Source organism: Eurosta solidaginis, chromosome 5, assembly GCF_040869045.1.
Source record: "Eurosta solidaginis isolate ZX-2024a chromosome 5, ASM4086904v1, whole genome shotgun sequence".
NCBI classification, from domain to species: domain Eukaryota; kingdom Metazoa; phylum Arthropoda; class Insecta; order Diptera; family Tephritidae; genus Eurosta; species Eurosta solidaginis.
In genome coordinates, this window is record NC_090323.1 from 96,115,878 (window position 1) to 96,132,967 (window position 17,090).

The window sequence follows — 17,090 nt, forward strand, 5'->3', positions numbered from 1 at the left end:
CGATAACAGGGTAACATCCGATAACAAAGAAAATTTTAAAAATTAATTAAAAAGTTCCTATGGCTGACCAATTAACGAAACCTGCTGACCAATTATGACCAATTAGTGACCAATTAATTGGCATAATTTTTTTTTTTGAAAATTTATGTATACAGGGTGTTTAGACAGGAAAATTTGTTTTTCCCTTGGAAAACTTTAAATGGCCATAAAAAATTTTCTATGGCTGAACAATTAGTGGGACCCACTGACCAATTATGACCAATTATTTGGCATGCTTTTCGAATTCAAAATCCACCGATGGGGTGCTAACATCCGATAACACGATAACATCCGATAACAAAGAAAACTTTAAAAATTAATTAAAAAGTTCCTATGGCTGACCAATTAACGAAACCTGGTGACCAATTATGACCAATTAGTGACCAATTAATTGGCATAATTTTTTTTGGAAAATTTATGTATACAGGGTGTTTAAACAGGAAAATTGTTTTTCCCTTGGAAAACTTTAAATGGCCATACAAAATTTTCTTTGACTGACCAATTAGTGGGACCCGCTGACCAATTATGACCAATTATTTGGCATACGTTTCGAATTCAAAATCCACCGATGGGGTACTATCATCCGATAACAGGGTAACATCCGATAACAAAGAAAACTTTAAAAATTAATTAAAAAGTTCCTATGGCTGACCAATTAACGAAACCTGCTGACCAATTATGACCAATTAGTGACCAATTAATTGGCATAATTTTTTTTGGAAAATTTATGTATACAGGGTGTTTAAACAGGAAAATTGTTTTCCCTTGGAAAATTTTAAATGGCCATAAAAATTTTTCTATGGCTGACCAATTAGTGGGATCCACTGACCAATTATTTGGCATGCTTTTCGAATTCAAAATCCACCGATGGGGTGCTAACATCCGATAACACGATAACATCCGATAACAAAGAGAACTTTAAAAATTAATTAAAAAGTTCCTATGGCTGAACAATTAACGAAACCTGCTGACCAATTATGACCAATTAGTGAACAATTAATTGGCATAATTTTTTTTGGAAAATTTATGTATACAGGGTGTTTAAACAGGAAAATTGTTTTTCCCTTGGAAAATTTAAATGGCCATAAAAAATTTTCTATGACTGACCAATTAGTGGGACCCGCTGACCAATTATGACCAATTAGTGAACAATTATTTGGCATGCTTTTCAATTTCAAAATCCACCGATGGGGTGCTAACATCCGATAACAGGGTAACATCCGATAACAAAGAAAACTTTAAAAATTAATTAAAAAGTTCCTATGGCTGACCAATTAACGAAACCTGCTGACCAATTATGACCAATTAGTCACCAATTAATTGGCATAATTTTTTTTGGAAAATTTATGTATACAGGGTGTATAAACAGGAAAATTGTTTTTCCCTTGGAAAACTTTAAATGGCCATAAAAAATTTTCTATGGCTGACAAATTAGTGGGACCCGCTGACCAATTATGACCAATTAGTGACCAATTATTTGGCATACCTTTCGAATCGAAAATCCACCGATGGGGTGCTAACATCCGATAACACGATAACATCCGATAACAAAGAAAACTTTAAAAATTAATTAAAAAGTTCCTATGACTGACCAATTAACGAAACCTGCTGACCAATTATGACCAATTAGTGACCAATTAATTGGCATACTTTTTTTTGGAAAATTTATGTATACAGGGTGTTTAGAAGGAAAATTTGTTTTTCCCTTGGAAAACTTTAAATGGCCATAAAAAATTTTCTATGGCTGACCAATTAGTGGGACCCGCTGACTAATTATGACCAATTAGTGACCAATTATTTGGCATAGGTTTTGTTATAAAATTCCAGAAATGGAGTGCTAACTTCCCACACCCGACCATGAAAATTTTAAAATTTCCATAAAATTTTTTCTAATGCTGACCAATTACTGAAGCCTGCTGACCAATTATGACCAATTAGTGGCCAATTATTTGGCATATGTTTTGTTATAAAATTCCAGAAATGGGGTGCTAACATCCCAGAGCCACTCGATTTCCAATTTTTGTTCTGCGTGACATTTAGATTTGACGTTTGCACACATGCTTTACATTGTCGCAACGCATGCTTATTTGGGTTAGGGCAAAAAACGCCGGTTGTTTGCGTGCGCTAAAAAAATGCAGTGCGGTTTTATTAGGTAGGCTTATAAGTGACCATATATGTATACGATAAGCGATAGCACAATGGCTACTTCGTGAAAATCAACGACAGCTCTTTTAGTCTGATTTCGATGGTTGTACGGTGAGGAAGTGTCGCACGCGCGCTTAAAACAGAGTACCAAAGAGTGCGTGTGACACATGTTCACCGTTCAAGCATTGAAATCATTGTAAATTTTACCAAGTAGCGCAACTAACAGCTGATCGGTGAAAATTCGCACATTCACACGCACAGTTCCCGACTCAGTTTCAAAAAAAAACTTTAGATTATTTAATTCAAATTTTAAGGTGAGATAATCCTTGCCAATTTATGTATACAGAATATATATGGCGTTTTTGTTGTTATTAAAACAATAGTATTATTTATATTAAAGCTTTTATCATTTTTTTTTTTAACTTTGAAAAAACTCCGAACACCATTCCTTCATTATATGACATTCGACTGCCTAGGCCACTGCCTTCCACTCTATTCGCAACATAACCTCTACTTAAGCTACCAAACTATATAGTAAACAATGATTGAAATCAAACTAAATAAATAATTGATTTTGCTTTCGTGCTCGCTACGCGTTCGTGTTTGCTAACACATTCTCAATTTGGTAACCGTAATGTAGTGGTGCCCACTGCTGTTTATGATAGAGATCTAATTTTATGTATTTGGCCTGTTGCTAACACCGAACCTTTACGAAACTTTTCGAAACTTTTGGAGCCTTTTCGGATCTTTTTTGACAAATATCCGTTACGGTTTTTTTTTGTTTTAGTCGCCAAGCCCGCGATAAAATCTATGCAATAGCTTAAAAACAAAGAATCTGTTAAATAAAGACCTATGTATTAACGTGTAAGTGAAATTTGCCACAAAAAATGGGCCGGTCAAAAATTAATTCTACTTAAGATTTTTTGGTACGCTACAAATTATTTTGAAACAATTTTTTAGGATTTTGTTAGAGGCTATAATAGGTAATATTTCACTGTCTAGCGCATACGCTTATGTAGGTTTGTGTCTTAGAGCACTTATATAATTTGTCCACATATGGCGCGCTTTTGTGCAAGAAAGTAAATATCGATATTTGTAGAGATTGTTGGATTTCCAAAAAAATTTTCTATTAATTATAACCAAATAGAGTAATATTTATTAACAAAAAAAGGCATATGCACAGCGGCTGATCCATACGAATCGATTCATATAACTTTTATATGATTTTACGCATGCTAACTATGCGAAACCACCTGTCAGTTGATTGTATGGAAATTTTTTTAGCTTATTAATATATAGATAGTGGGTAATATACTGCCTATACAATACGGCCGCCATGATGCCGGTTGCCGTTTTTCCCTAAAACCAAAAACGTTTTTGGGACGTTTTTTTTTTCATTTAATATACAACGTGAAATTTTCCGGTTCACTCAAGTTGCATTTAAATAATAATAAGCTAACTTGAAATAAAAGAATGTATAATAAAATAAAATAAATTAGCATGGAAGCGATATAAAAAATTTAATGTTATATTTTTGTAATTTTTTTTTTTGTTCAATATAAGACGTATGATTAATGAGGATTAAATCTGCAAATGCAAAAACATTTTCGGGAAAATTTGCCATTAATTGTTATAAATAAATTTAGTTATTTTCAACAAAAGTTAACTCATTATTTGTGATTTCAAGTTTTTTTTTGAAAAAAAAAACTAAAATAAAAAACAAAGAATATGTTAAATAAAGACCTATGTATTTACGTGTAAGTGAAATTTGCCACAAAAAATGGGCCGGTCAACATTATTGCACTACCCCCAAAACTAGATGCATACACTGAGTTAAAAAAAAAATACAAGTTGGTCGAATTTCGACCACAGGCGATACTAATATTAATAAATACGCAATAAATATTACTAGTATCGCCTGTGGTCGAAATTCGACCAACTTGTATTTTTTTCAACTCAGTCTATGCATCCAGTTTTGGGGGTAGTGCAATAATGCTTTAGTAGCTAAGCCGTGAGTGGAAATAAAGCAAGCTGGTCTAACTTACTTAAATTTTCATTAAAATTTTGAATTTGATCTAAGACGTTGTATTTTTTGATCGTATTTTCTTAAATTTTCTACAAACTTTTCAAATGTAGTTATAAAATTTTGTTATAGATCTCCTTAAACAAAAATATAAAAAATATGTAAAATCAAATGAAATTTACATAGAATTATGGTGACATTACTTGAAATTGAAATGGAAAATAGCTTTTTCCACACCACCCGTTGGCGCGCTACCGAAGTTAGTTTTGGATACTCGATTCCCCAGTAGGCCTATATCACCCATAAATATATATCGCCCATATACTTCAATAGAGTCATAATTCAAAAAACACGAACTTTTAGTTAAAAACGAAGAAATGTGCTAAAGGAATTTAGATTATTTCACATCACCCGTTAGGTATGCAATTGGCGCTTTGCCGAATTAAATTATGTATAAATACATATGTAATATGTAAGTGTGACACAAAACGAAAATTTCGAGAAGAATATAGGAAACCTTCATAAAAAATAAAATAAAAATATAAAAAAATTATGTAATGAGAAAGAAGGCAGAGTTTACTAAAAAAAATTGTTAATGAAAGAAAAAAAATTAAGTAATTAAAGTGCGATAAAATTAAGTGAAGTGAATAAACAGTTCCATATAAAAACGCAATAAGTGCACTTAGATTTTTTTCCGTGTTTTAATGTTATCATTGTGGAAATATGAAGATTCTAATGTTCGGATATTTAATGTTGGAACTCCCATTGAGATATATGTACGTAATTAATTTGTAAACGCTCCATTTCATGAATATATGTGACCATATCTACCATAGAATATCGTCTGTGAACGATTTAATACTAAGATATAAAAAAGCAGAATAAATTAGAAAGAAAAGAAAAACAAACAAAAACATTGAAATTATTCACGCAAACATATTTACTGAAATGAAACTAATTTCATAACTTTAAGCTACATAAAAAAATTAGGGTTATGGGATCTAAGCATCCGATTAATGGATATAAAATCCAACAAAGTTAGCCTAATAATACGCAATACGGCCGCCATGATGCCGGTTGTTGTTTTTTCGTTTAATATGCAACGTGAAATTTTCCGATTCAGTCAAGTTGCATTTAAATAATAAATAATATTGTAATGCAAAAACGTTTTCGGGCAAATTTGCCATTAATTTTTATAAATAAATTTAGTTAGTTTCAACAAAACTTAACTCATTATTTGGGATTTCAGGTTATTTTGAAAACAACTAAAATAAAAAACAAAGAATCTGTTAAATAAAGACCTATATATTTACGTGTAAGTGAAAATTGACACAAAAAAAGGGCCGGTCAAAAATTAATTCTGTTTAAGATTTTTTGGTACGCTACAAATTATTTTGGAACAAGTTTTTTCGGATTTTGGTAGAGGCTATTATAGGTAAGTGGCAACAATGGGAAACCATGTTTTAGTCTTTCACTGTCTAGCGCGTACGCTTATGTAGGTTTGTGTCTTAGAGCACTTACGTTGTCGATGAAGGAATTTAGCAGTTCCCAAAATGGATCTATACAACGAGCTTTGGCAGTTGTCTAAATTTTTTTTCTTCTATTCTAATTTAAAAAATTTTTCAATTAAGAAAAAATTTATCATAAAAATAATAATAATAAAATAATTATTGTTAGGCCTTGAGGTCGATTCGAACCCGCAATCTTACAAATCAGTAGGCCGATATAACAACCAAAATTGTTAATACATCCCAGAGCACGGGGAAAAAGTGTCAATAAAATATGACACTATGGCAGCATTGTCATCAAACAAGTTCAATTTTCACATTCATTCTGCAACAGATGTCGCAGTGTTGTGAATATCAATTGGCAAGAACCAGAATAGAAGTAGGATTAATGACGACAAAAAAAAAAACCGCTGTGATGGCTGAATGGTTAAAGCAGCGGCGTCTAAACGTTATCGATGAAGGAATTTAGCAGTTACCGAAATGGATCTATTCAACGAGCTTTGGCAGTTGTCTAAATTTTTTCTTTTTTCTATTCTATTTTAATAATTTTTTCAATTAAGAAGAAATGTATCATAACAATAATAATGACAAAATAACTATTGTTAGGCCTTGAGCTCGATTCGAACACGCGATCTTACAAATCAGTAGGCCGATATAACAACAAATATTGTTAATACATCCCAGAGCACGGGGAAAAAGTGTCAATGAAATATGACACTATGGCAGCATTGCCATCAAACAAGTCCAATTTTCACATTCATTCTGCAATAGATGTCGCAGTGTTGTGAATATCAATTGGCAAGAACCAGAATCGAAGTAGGATTAATGACGACAAACAAAAAACCGCTGTGATGGCTGAATGGTTATAGCAGCGGCGCCTAAACGTTACCGATGAAGGAATTTAGCAGTTCCCGAAATGGATCTATACAAAGAGCTTTGGCAGTTGTCTAAATTTTTTCTTTCTTCTATTCTAATTTAATAATATTTTCAATTAAGAAAAAATGTATCATAACAATAATAATGATAAAATAATTATTGTTAGGCCTTGACTTCGATTCGAACACGCGACATAACAAACCAGTAGGCCGATATAACAACAATTGTTAATACATCCCAGAGCACGGGGAAAAAATTTCAATAAAATATGACACTATGGCAGCATTGCCATCAAACAAGTCCAACTTTCACATTCATTCTGCAACAGAGGTCGCAGTGTTGTGAATATCAATTGGCAAGAACCAGAATAGAAGTAGGATTAATGACGACAAACAAAAAACCGCTGTGATGGCTGAATGGTTATAGCAGCGGCGCCTAAACGTTGGCGATGAAGGAATTTAACAGTTGCCGAAATGAATCTATAGAACAAGCTTTGGCAATTAATAATTTTTTCAATTAAGAAAAAATTTGTCATAACAATAATAATGATAAAATAATTATTGTTAGGCCTTGAGCTCGATTCGAACCCGCGATCTTATAAATTTAGTTAATTTCAACAAAAGTTAACTCATTATTTGTGATTTTATGTTTATTTAAACACAACTAAAATAAAAAACAAGGAATCTGTTAAATAAAGACCTATGTATTTACGTGTAAGTGAAAATTGACACAAAAAATGGGCCGGTCAAAAATTAATTCTGTTTAAGATTTTTTGGTACGCTGCAAATTATTTTGGAACAATTTTTTCGGATTTTGATAGAGGCTATTATAGGTAAGTGGCAACTATGGGAAACCACGTTTTAATCTTTCAATGTCTAGCGCGTACGCTTATGTAGGTTTGTGTCTTAGAGCACTTACGTTGTCGATGAAGGAATTTAGCAGTTCCCAAAATGGATCTATACAACGAGCTTTGGCAGTTGTCTAAATTTTTTCTTTCTTCTATTCTAATTTAATAATATTCTCAATTAAGAAAAAATATATCATAACAATAATAATGATAAAATAATTATTGTTAGGCCTTGAGTTCGATTCGAACCCGCAATCTTACAAATCAGTAGGCCGATCTAACAACAATTGTAAATACATCCCAGAGCACGGAGAAAAAGTGTCAATAAAATATGACACTGTGGCAGCATTGCCATCAAACAAGTCCAATTTTCACATTCATTCTGCAACAGAGGTCGCAGTGTTGTGAATATCAATTGGCAAGAACCAGAATAGAAGTAGGATTAATGACGACAAACAAAAAACCGCTGTGATGGCTGAATGGTTATAGCAGCGGCGCTTGAACGTTGCCGATTAAGGAATTTAACAGTTCCCGAAATGGATCTATACAACGAACTTTGGCAATTAATAATTTTTTCAATTAAGAAAAAATTTGTCATAACAATAATAATGATAAAATAATTATTTTTAGGCCTTGAGCTCGATTCGAACCCGCGATCTTATAAATTTAGTTAATTTCAACAAAAGTTAACTCATTATTTGTGATTTTATGTTTATTTGAAAACAACTAAAATAAAAAACAAAGACATTGTTAAATAAAGACCTATGTATTTACATGTAAGTGAAATTTGCCACAAAACATGGGCCTATCTAAAATGAATTCTACTTAAGATTTTTTGGTACGCTACAAATTATTTTGGAACAATTTTTTAGGATTTTGGGAGAGGATATTATAGGTAAGTGGCAACAATGGTAGACTATGTTTTAATATTTCACTGTCTAGCGCGTACGCTTAAGTAGCTTTGTGTATTAGATCACTTACATAATTGGTCCACAGATGGCGGGCGTTGTGCAAGAAAGTAAATATCGATATTTGGAGAGATTGTTGGATTTACAAAAAACTTTTTCTATTAATTATAAACAAATAGAGTAATACTTGTTAAAAAAAATAGGCCTATGCACTGCGGCTGATCCATACGAATAGATTCATATAAATTTTATATGATTTTACGTATGCTAACTATGCGAAACATCCTGCCAATTGATTGTATGGAAATTTTGTTAGCGTATTAATATATAGGTAGTGGGCAATATACTGCCTATACAATACGGCCGCCGTGATGCCGGTTGCCGTTTTTCCCTAAAATCAAAAACGTTTTTGGGACGTTTTTTTTTTCATTTATACAACGTGAAATTTTCCGATTCAGTCAAGTTGCATGTAAATAATAATAAACTAACTTGAAATAAAAGAATATATAATAAAATAAATTTGCATAAAAGCAATATAAAAAATTTAATGTTATATTTTTGTAACTTTTTTTTTGTTCCGTATAAGACGTACTTTACCTAAAATGAGGATTAAATCTGCAAATGCAAAAAGATTTTCGGGCAAATTTGGCATTAATTTTTATAAATAAACTTAGTTATTTTCAACAAAATTTAACTCATTATTTGTGATTTCATGTTTGTTTGAAAACAACTAAAATAAAAAACAAAGAATCTGTTAAATAAAGACCTATGTATTTACGCGTAAGTGAAATCTGCCACAAAAAATGGGCCGGTCAATTAATTTTCTTTAAGATTTTTTGGTACGCTACAAATTATTTTGGAACAATTTTTTAGGATTTTGGTAGAGGCTATTATAGGTATGTGTTAACAATGGGAAACCATGTTTTAATATTTCACTGTCTAGCGCGTACGCTTATGTAGCTTTGTGTCTTAGAGCACTTACATAATTGGTCCACAGATGGCGCGCTTTGTGCAAGAAAGTAAATATGGATATTTGGATAGATTGTTGGAATTACAAAAAACTTTTCCTATTAATTATAAACAAATAGAGTAATATTTGTTAACAAAAATAGCCTATGCACTGCGAGTGGTCCATACGAATCGAGTCATATAAGTTTTATATGATTTTACGTATCCTAACTATGCGAAACCGCCCGTCAATTGATTGTATGGAAATTTTGTTAGAGTATTAATATATAGATAGTTTGTAATATATTGCCTATACAATACGGCCGCCATGATGCAGGTAGCCCTTTTGCCCTAAAATCAAAAATGTTTTTCTTTTCAATTAATATGCAACGTGAAATTTTCCGATTCAGTCAAGTTGCATTTAAATAATAACAAACTAAGTTGAAATAAAAGAATATATAATAAAATAAAACAAGAAATAAAATAAATTAGCATAAAAGACAATATAAAAAATTTGTGATATATATAAATTATTTGTGATTTCATGTTTTTTTGAAAACAACTAAAATAAAAAACAACGAATCTGTTAAATAAAGACCTATGTATTTACGTGAAAGTGAAATTTGCCACAAAAAATGGGCCGGTCAAAAATTAATTCTACTTAAGGTTTTTTGGTACGCTACAAATTATTTTGGAACAATTTTTTAGGATTTTGGTACAGGCTATTATAGGTAATTGGCAACAATGCTTTAATATTTCACTGTCTAGCGCGTACGCTTATGTAGGTTTGTGTCTTAGAGCACTTACATAATTGGTCCACAGATGGCACGCTTTGTGCAAGAAAGTAAATATCGATATTTGGAGAGATTGTTGGATTTACATAAAACTTTTCCTATTAATTATAAACAAATATAGTAATATTTGTTAACAAAAATAGCCTATGCACTGCGAGTGGTCCATATGAATCGAGTCATATAAGTTTTATATGATTTTACGTATCCTAACTATGCGAAACCGCCTGTCAATTGATTGTATTGAAATTTTGTTAGCGTATTAATATATAGATAGTTTGTAATATATTACCTATACAATACTGCCGCCATGATGCCGGTTGCCGTTTTGCCCTAAAATTAAAAACGTTTTTCTTTTCATTTAATATGCAACATGAAATTTTCCGATTCAGTCAAGTTGCATTTAAAAAATAATAATCTAAGTTGAACTAAAAGAATATTTAATTAAATAAAATAAGAAATAAAATAACTTATCATAAAAGACAATATAAAAAATTTAATGTTATATTTTTGTAACTTTTTTTTATCAGTATAAGACGTACTTTATATAAAATCTGCAAATGCAGAAATATTTTCGGGCGAATTTGCTATTTGCTGTTATAAATAAATTTAGTTAGTTTCAACAAAATTTAACTCATTATTTGTGTTTTCATGTTTATTTGAAAACAACTAAAATAAAAAACAAAGAATCTGTTAAATAAAGACCTATATATTTCCGTGTAATTGAAATTCGCCACAAAAAATGGGCCGGTCAAAAATGAATTCTAACTAAGGCTTTTTGGTACACGTACGCTTATGTAGGTTTGTGTCTTACAGCACTTACATAATTGGTCCACAGATGGCGTGCTTTTGTGCAAGAAAGTAAATATCGATATTTGGAGAGATTGTTAGATTTACAAAAAACTTTTTCTATTAATTATAAACAAATAGAGTGATATTTGTTAACGAAAATAGGCCTATGCACTGCGGCTGATCCATACGAATCAATTCATATAACTTTTATATGATTTTACGTATGCTAACTATGCGAAAGCGTCTGTCTATTGATTGTATGGAAATTTTGTTAGCGTATTAATATATAGATAGTGAGTAATATACTGCCTATACAATACGACCACCATGATGCCGGTTGCCGTTTTGCCCTAAAATCAAAAACGTTTTTGGAACGTTTTTTTTTTTATCATTTAATATACAACGTAAAATTTTCCGAGTCAGTCAAGTTGAATTTAAATAATAATAAATTAAGTTGAAATAAAAGAATATATAATAAAATAAAATAATAAATAAAATAAATTAGCATAAAGGACAATATAAAAAACTTAATGTTATATTTTTGTAGCTTTTTTATTCAGTATAAGACATACTTTATCTAAAATGGGGATTAGATCTGCAAATGCAAAAATATTTTCGGGCAAATTTGCCATTAGTTGTTATAAATAAATTTTGTTAGTTTCAACAAAAGTTAACTCGTTATTTGTGATTTCGTGTTTTTTGAAAACAACTAAAATAAAAAACAAAGAATCTGTTAAATAAAGACCTATGTATTTACGTGTAAGTGAAATTTGCCACACAAAATGGGCCGGTCAAAAATTAATTCTACTTCAAATTTTTTGGTACGCTACAAATTATTTTGGAACAATTTTTTAGGACTTTGGTAGAGACTTTTATAGGTAAGTGGCAACAATGGGAAACCATGTTTTAATCTTTCACTGTCTAGCGCGTACGCTTATGTAGGTTTGTGTGTTAAGCACTTACATAATTGGTCCACAGATGGCGCGCCTTTGTGCAAGAAAGTAAATATCGATATTTGGAGAGATTGTTGGATTTACAAGAAACTTTTTCTGTTAATTATAAACAAATAGACTAATATTTGTTAACAAAAATAGGCCTATGCACTGCGGCTGATCCATGATTTTACGTATGCTAACTATACGAAACCGCCTGTCAATTGATTGTATGGAAAGTTTGTTAGCGTAATAATATACTGCCTATACAATAAGGCCGCCATGAAGCCGGCTGCCGTTTTGCCCTAAAATCAAAAACGTTTTTGGGACGTTTTTTTTTATTTAATATACAATGTGAAATTTTCCGATTCAGTCAAGTTTCATTTAAATAATAATAAACTAAATTGAAATAAAAAAATATATAATAAAATATATTAGCATAAAAGACAATATAAAAAATGTAATGTTATATTTGTGTACCTTTTTTCAGTATAAGACTTACTTTATCTAAAATGAGGATTAAATCTGGAAATGCAAAAATATTTTCGGGCAAATTTGCCATTAGTTGTTATGAATAAATTTAGTTAGTTTCAACAAATGTTACTTCATTATTTGTGATTTCATGTTTTTTTGAAAACAACTAAAATAAAAAACAAAGAATCTGTTAAATAAAGACCTATGTATTTACGTGTAAGTGAGATTTGCCACAAAAAATGTGCCCGAAAAAAAATAATTCTACTCAAGGTTTTTTGGTACGCTACAAATTATTTTGGAACAATTTTTTAGGATTTTGGTAGAGGCTATCATAGGTAAGTGGCAACAACGGGAATTCATGTTTTAATATTTCACTGTCTAGCGCGTACGCTTATGTAGGCTTGTGTCTTACAGCACTTACTTAATTGGTCCACAGATGGCGCGCTTTTGTGCAAGAAAGTAAATATCGATATTTGGAGAGATTGTTGGATTTACATGAAACTTTTTCTGTTAATTATAAACAAATAGAGTAATATTTGTTAACAAAAATAGGCCTATGCACTGCGGCTCATCCATACGAATCGATTCATATAACTTTTATATGATTTTACGTATGCTAACTATACGAAACCGTCTGTCAATTGATTGTATGGAAAGTTTGTTAGGGTAATAATATACTGCCTATACAATAAGGCCGCCATGAAGCCGGTTGCCGTTTTGCCCTAAAATCAAAAACGTTTTTGGGACTTTTTTTTTATTTAATATACAGCGTGAAATTTTCCGATTCAGTCAAGTTTCATTTAAATAATAATAAACTAAGTTGAATTAAAAAAATATGTGATAAAATAAATTAGCATAAAAGACAATATAAAAAATGTGATGTTATATTTTTGTACTTTTTTTCAGTATAAGACGTACTTTATCTAAAATGAGGATTAAATCTGCAAATGCAAAAATATTTTCGGCAAATTTGCAATTAGTTGTTATAAATAAATTTAGTTAGTTTCAATAAATTAACTCATTGTTTGTGATTTCATATTTTTTTGAAAACAACTAAAATAAAAAAAAAAGAAGAATCGGTTAAATAAAGACATATATGTTTACGTGTAAGTGAGATTTGCCACAAAAAATGGGCCGGTCAAAAATTAATTATACTTAAGATTTTTAGTACGCTACAAATTATTTTGGAACAATTTTTTAGGATTTTGCTAGAGGCTGTTATAGTTAAGTGGCAACAACGGGAAACCATGTTTTAATATTTCACTGTCTAGCGTGTACGCTTATGTAGGCTTGTGTCTTACAGCACTTACATAATTGGTCCACAGATAGCGCGCTTTTGTGCAAGAAAGTAAATATCGATATTTGGAGAGATTGTTGGATTTACAAAAAACTTTTTCTAATAATTATAAACAGATAGAGTAATTTAATAAAAAAAAAATAGGCCTAAGTACTGCGGCTGATCCATACGAATCGATTCATATAACTTTTATATGAATTTACGTATGCTAACTATGCGAAACCGCCTGTCAATTGATTGTATGGGAATTTTGTTACCGTATTAATATATATATACTAGAGCTGTAAAATTATTCAATCAATATAGTTTTAAATCTAGATTGATTCATTTTACAAATATGATTGGGTGATTTCAAATATATAAGACAAGTTTGATTGCGATTTCATTTTTTCCATTCAAAAATTCCGTTAGTGATTGCATGACTGTAAAAAAAGCATTCGGCGTGTTTGTGGATGCATCGAGAGCACTCCCACTCACAAGTGATTGCAAATTTGTTGTCTGCAATCACTTTTTCATCCACTTCCGTTGAAATATCCGCTTTCAGGGTTGATACTTTCGTACTTTTGATGGCTAACATACCTGTGATTGATTTGAAGGTGTCAAAATAGTTATAAATAACCGGGCTGCCACATTTCATTTAAAATATTTTGTTTGATTCTAAAAAGTTTTATTCGGGGAATTTTAAATGCTTAAGTCCTGATTGAAATAAATAAGAAACACGAATAAATGAGTTAATACATTCATAAAACATAATTGGACTAAAATATTACTTTCAAAAAATTTATTTCCAATCATATATCCAAAATGTGGTTTTCGCATTCAATACCGACGGTAACTCTGACTCAATGTTTTGACATTTTATATTGTAAAACTGTATTTTGGTATTTTTAAAAAAATAAGCATAACTTTTTTAAAAGTTAAGTAGAAATCAATTGCCACGTAAATAAGGAATATAACGAAGTGCTTCTTGTAGATTATAGTGCAGTGAAGTTGGAAAAAAATGCGTTTAAAAACCTGAAACGGTAGACGTCATATAGTTTTGCACAGTGTTCCTCTTTATATCAAAACACATAAAATGTGATTGTATTATTCAAACGCCCGGCATTTCTTGATTTTCCCCAAATATATATTTTCAGACTGCGAGACTATTTCCCTTGCAGATTTTAGCTTGCCTTTGCAATACATTTATTTCAGCATTTCTTGATATGGTTAATTATGCTAATCAGTGATTTAATATTTTGTACTTTTGGACCTCTGTCTATTTCATGATGCACAAGTAACTTTAATTCGATTATTAGAGCAAGTTAATGATATCTTTATGAAGTAGAAGTCACATCCTGGACAGTCTTGAATACTGTTACTAGCAAATACCTATGTATCGAAATTCAACAACATATGTAAAGCATATGACTCGGCATGAACAGGATTAGCCTGGTTTCATTTGATGACTTGAGGGCAGTGCTGTGTCACAACGTCCATGAAAAATATATATAAAAAAACTCTTTCCGCTCTGAACAATTTTTTTTTAAAAAGAATATAATGCTCCATTACTTGATGAGATCATTTAAAAAGAAGTAATAAAAAACTTGAATCCTTTAAGTCCTTTAATTTGTGGTGCTAAAACGAACACTAAAAATCATAATTTTCTACTTTGGTTTATATTATGAAAACAAATTCTTAGTACTGAGAATAAGTACGTATATTTTTCTGAAAAAAAAAAATTTTTGGGGAAACGGTTAAGCAGAATTAATGTGCACGGTGGGGGCTGTCAGTATGCAAAAAAAAATTGTAAAAGTAGTACTGCCGAAGTGCTTAGACTTCAATTGTTCAATTTAAGGGTGAAGTTTATGAAACAAGCTTATAAAACCCTACCCCACTCTGGCAGTGGACATTGTGTTCTTTTCTGGAATAAATATTGCATGATTTTTGTAGCTCTCCCGAAAGTTTGCGTCCTCATTTAATAAAATATTGTCCGAAAAAGCATCATTTTGCACAAATTTAATGATCGTTACATTATTACAAACGTTACGTTACAAATTAAATAGTAACAATAAGAAAGAAAGGAAATCTTCATTATATATGATTGCAGAAACTTTGCCATACATGCGCTCATTTCCTACTGGTGCGCTTGGTGTGTAAAATTATTTGAATACATTTTTATTTTTATTTAACAATTGCCTAAACATGCATGCTAACGATTTAAATTCAGAGATTTCACATTTTATTCAAATTCCAGCATTTTCGTGATTCCAAATACTTGCCGTCAGAAAACCGCTTTTTAAGGCTTACCTAATTCAATATTAATTTAGCATGCGCAGACACATATACATACAAATACATACAAACATATAGTAGTAGCACTTATTTGAATGTAGGAATACTTTTTGAAGTTTTTGAATGTTGCTTAGTATTAAAAGCAGAACATACACATAAGTAAGATGTGTATGAAATTTCTTTGATTTATCAGATCACAATATAATAAAGGTTCTCAAGAAATTATGGTCTTATTATACAATGCATATAATTTTATTCAAAATATGTGATTGTGATTTTGAATTGAAAATGTTATGCAACGAAGTTTGAAACCTTTTTATTTCTGCATTAATTTTAACCCTTATTATTTCATGCATAAAAGGTTATCCTAGATAATATTGTGCACTTTCGTAGGTTAGGTTTTTGAAATCTAAATAATATATAATCCCGGTATTAATTACAATGCAAGATCCCGAAATTCCCGGGGTTCCGAAATTATAAAATATTGACATCCCTAATATAAAGTGAAGTTTTAGAATTTGTTGGCATATTCATTAACCCATTTGGCGGCACATGTCGCTATTATTCGAAAACTAAAAAAAAATGTCTAAAACGCAGTTTTCGAGACCTCAGAAACGTGTACGGTGAGTACGTATATATGACAAATTTTTACTAATAACGAAAAAAAAATTAAAAATGCAAGAAACCTTTTTTTATGAAAAAAAGCACACAAAAAAACTACGTAAATAAAGAATACGAAGATCGGTAAGATCCATGGTTCTTAGCGAGTAGGTACAGTTTAGAAATTTTGCAGTAAAGTAAATAGTTTACAACCACTTAAGGAGATAGCTCGATATCACGCAGATTTTCACAGATTTGTATATGTTGTTGTATGGTGCGCAAGTGATGTGAAATTTTGGATCTACCCTAAATAATAAGGTTATTGGTTTCATCTGTCTCTCTGAATCATAATGCCATAAACTATTCGAGATAAATAAAGATTTACATGTATCAAAATTATCACGGGGAAAATAGCAAAAAAAAGATGATGCAAGCTTTACAGTTGGGTAGAAAACTTACTGTAGACAACTTTTTCTTTTCCAGTTTTTACCATGAGAAGATAAGTAATCATTTTCTAAACTAAAAAACGCTTCTGCTTACTGAAATAGTCTATTGCATTTGTGAAAGGAACATTTTATTCAACCGTTATTTAATTAAGGTTCAAATAAAAAATTTATAATTTTTATATATAGGGTG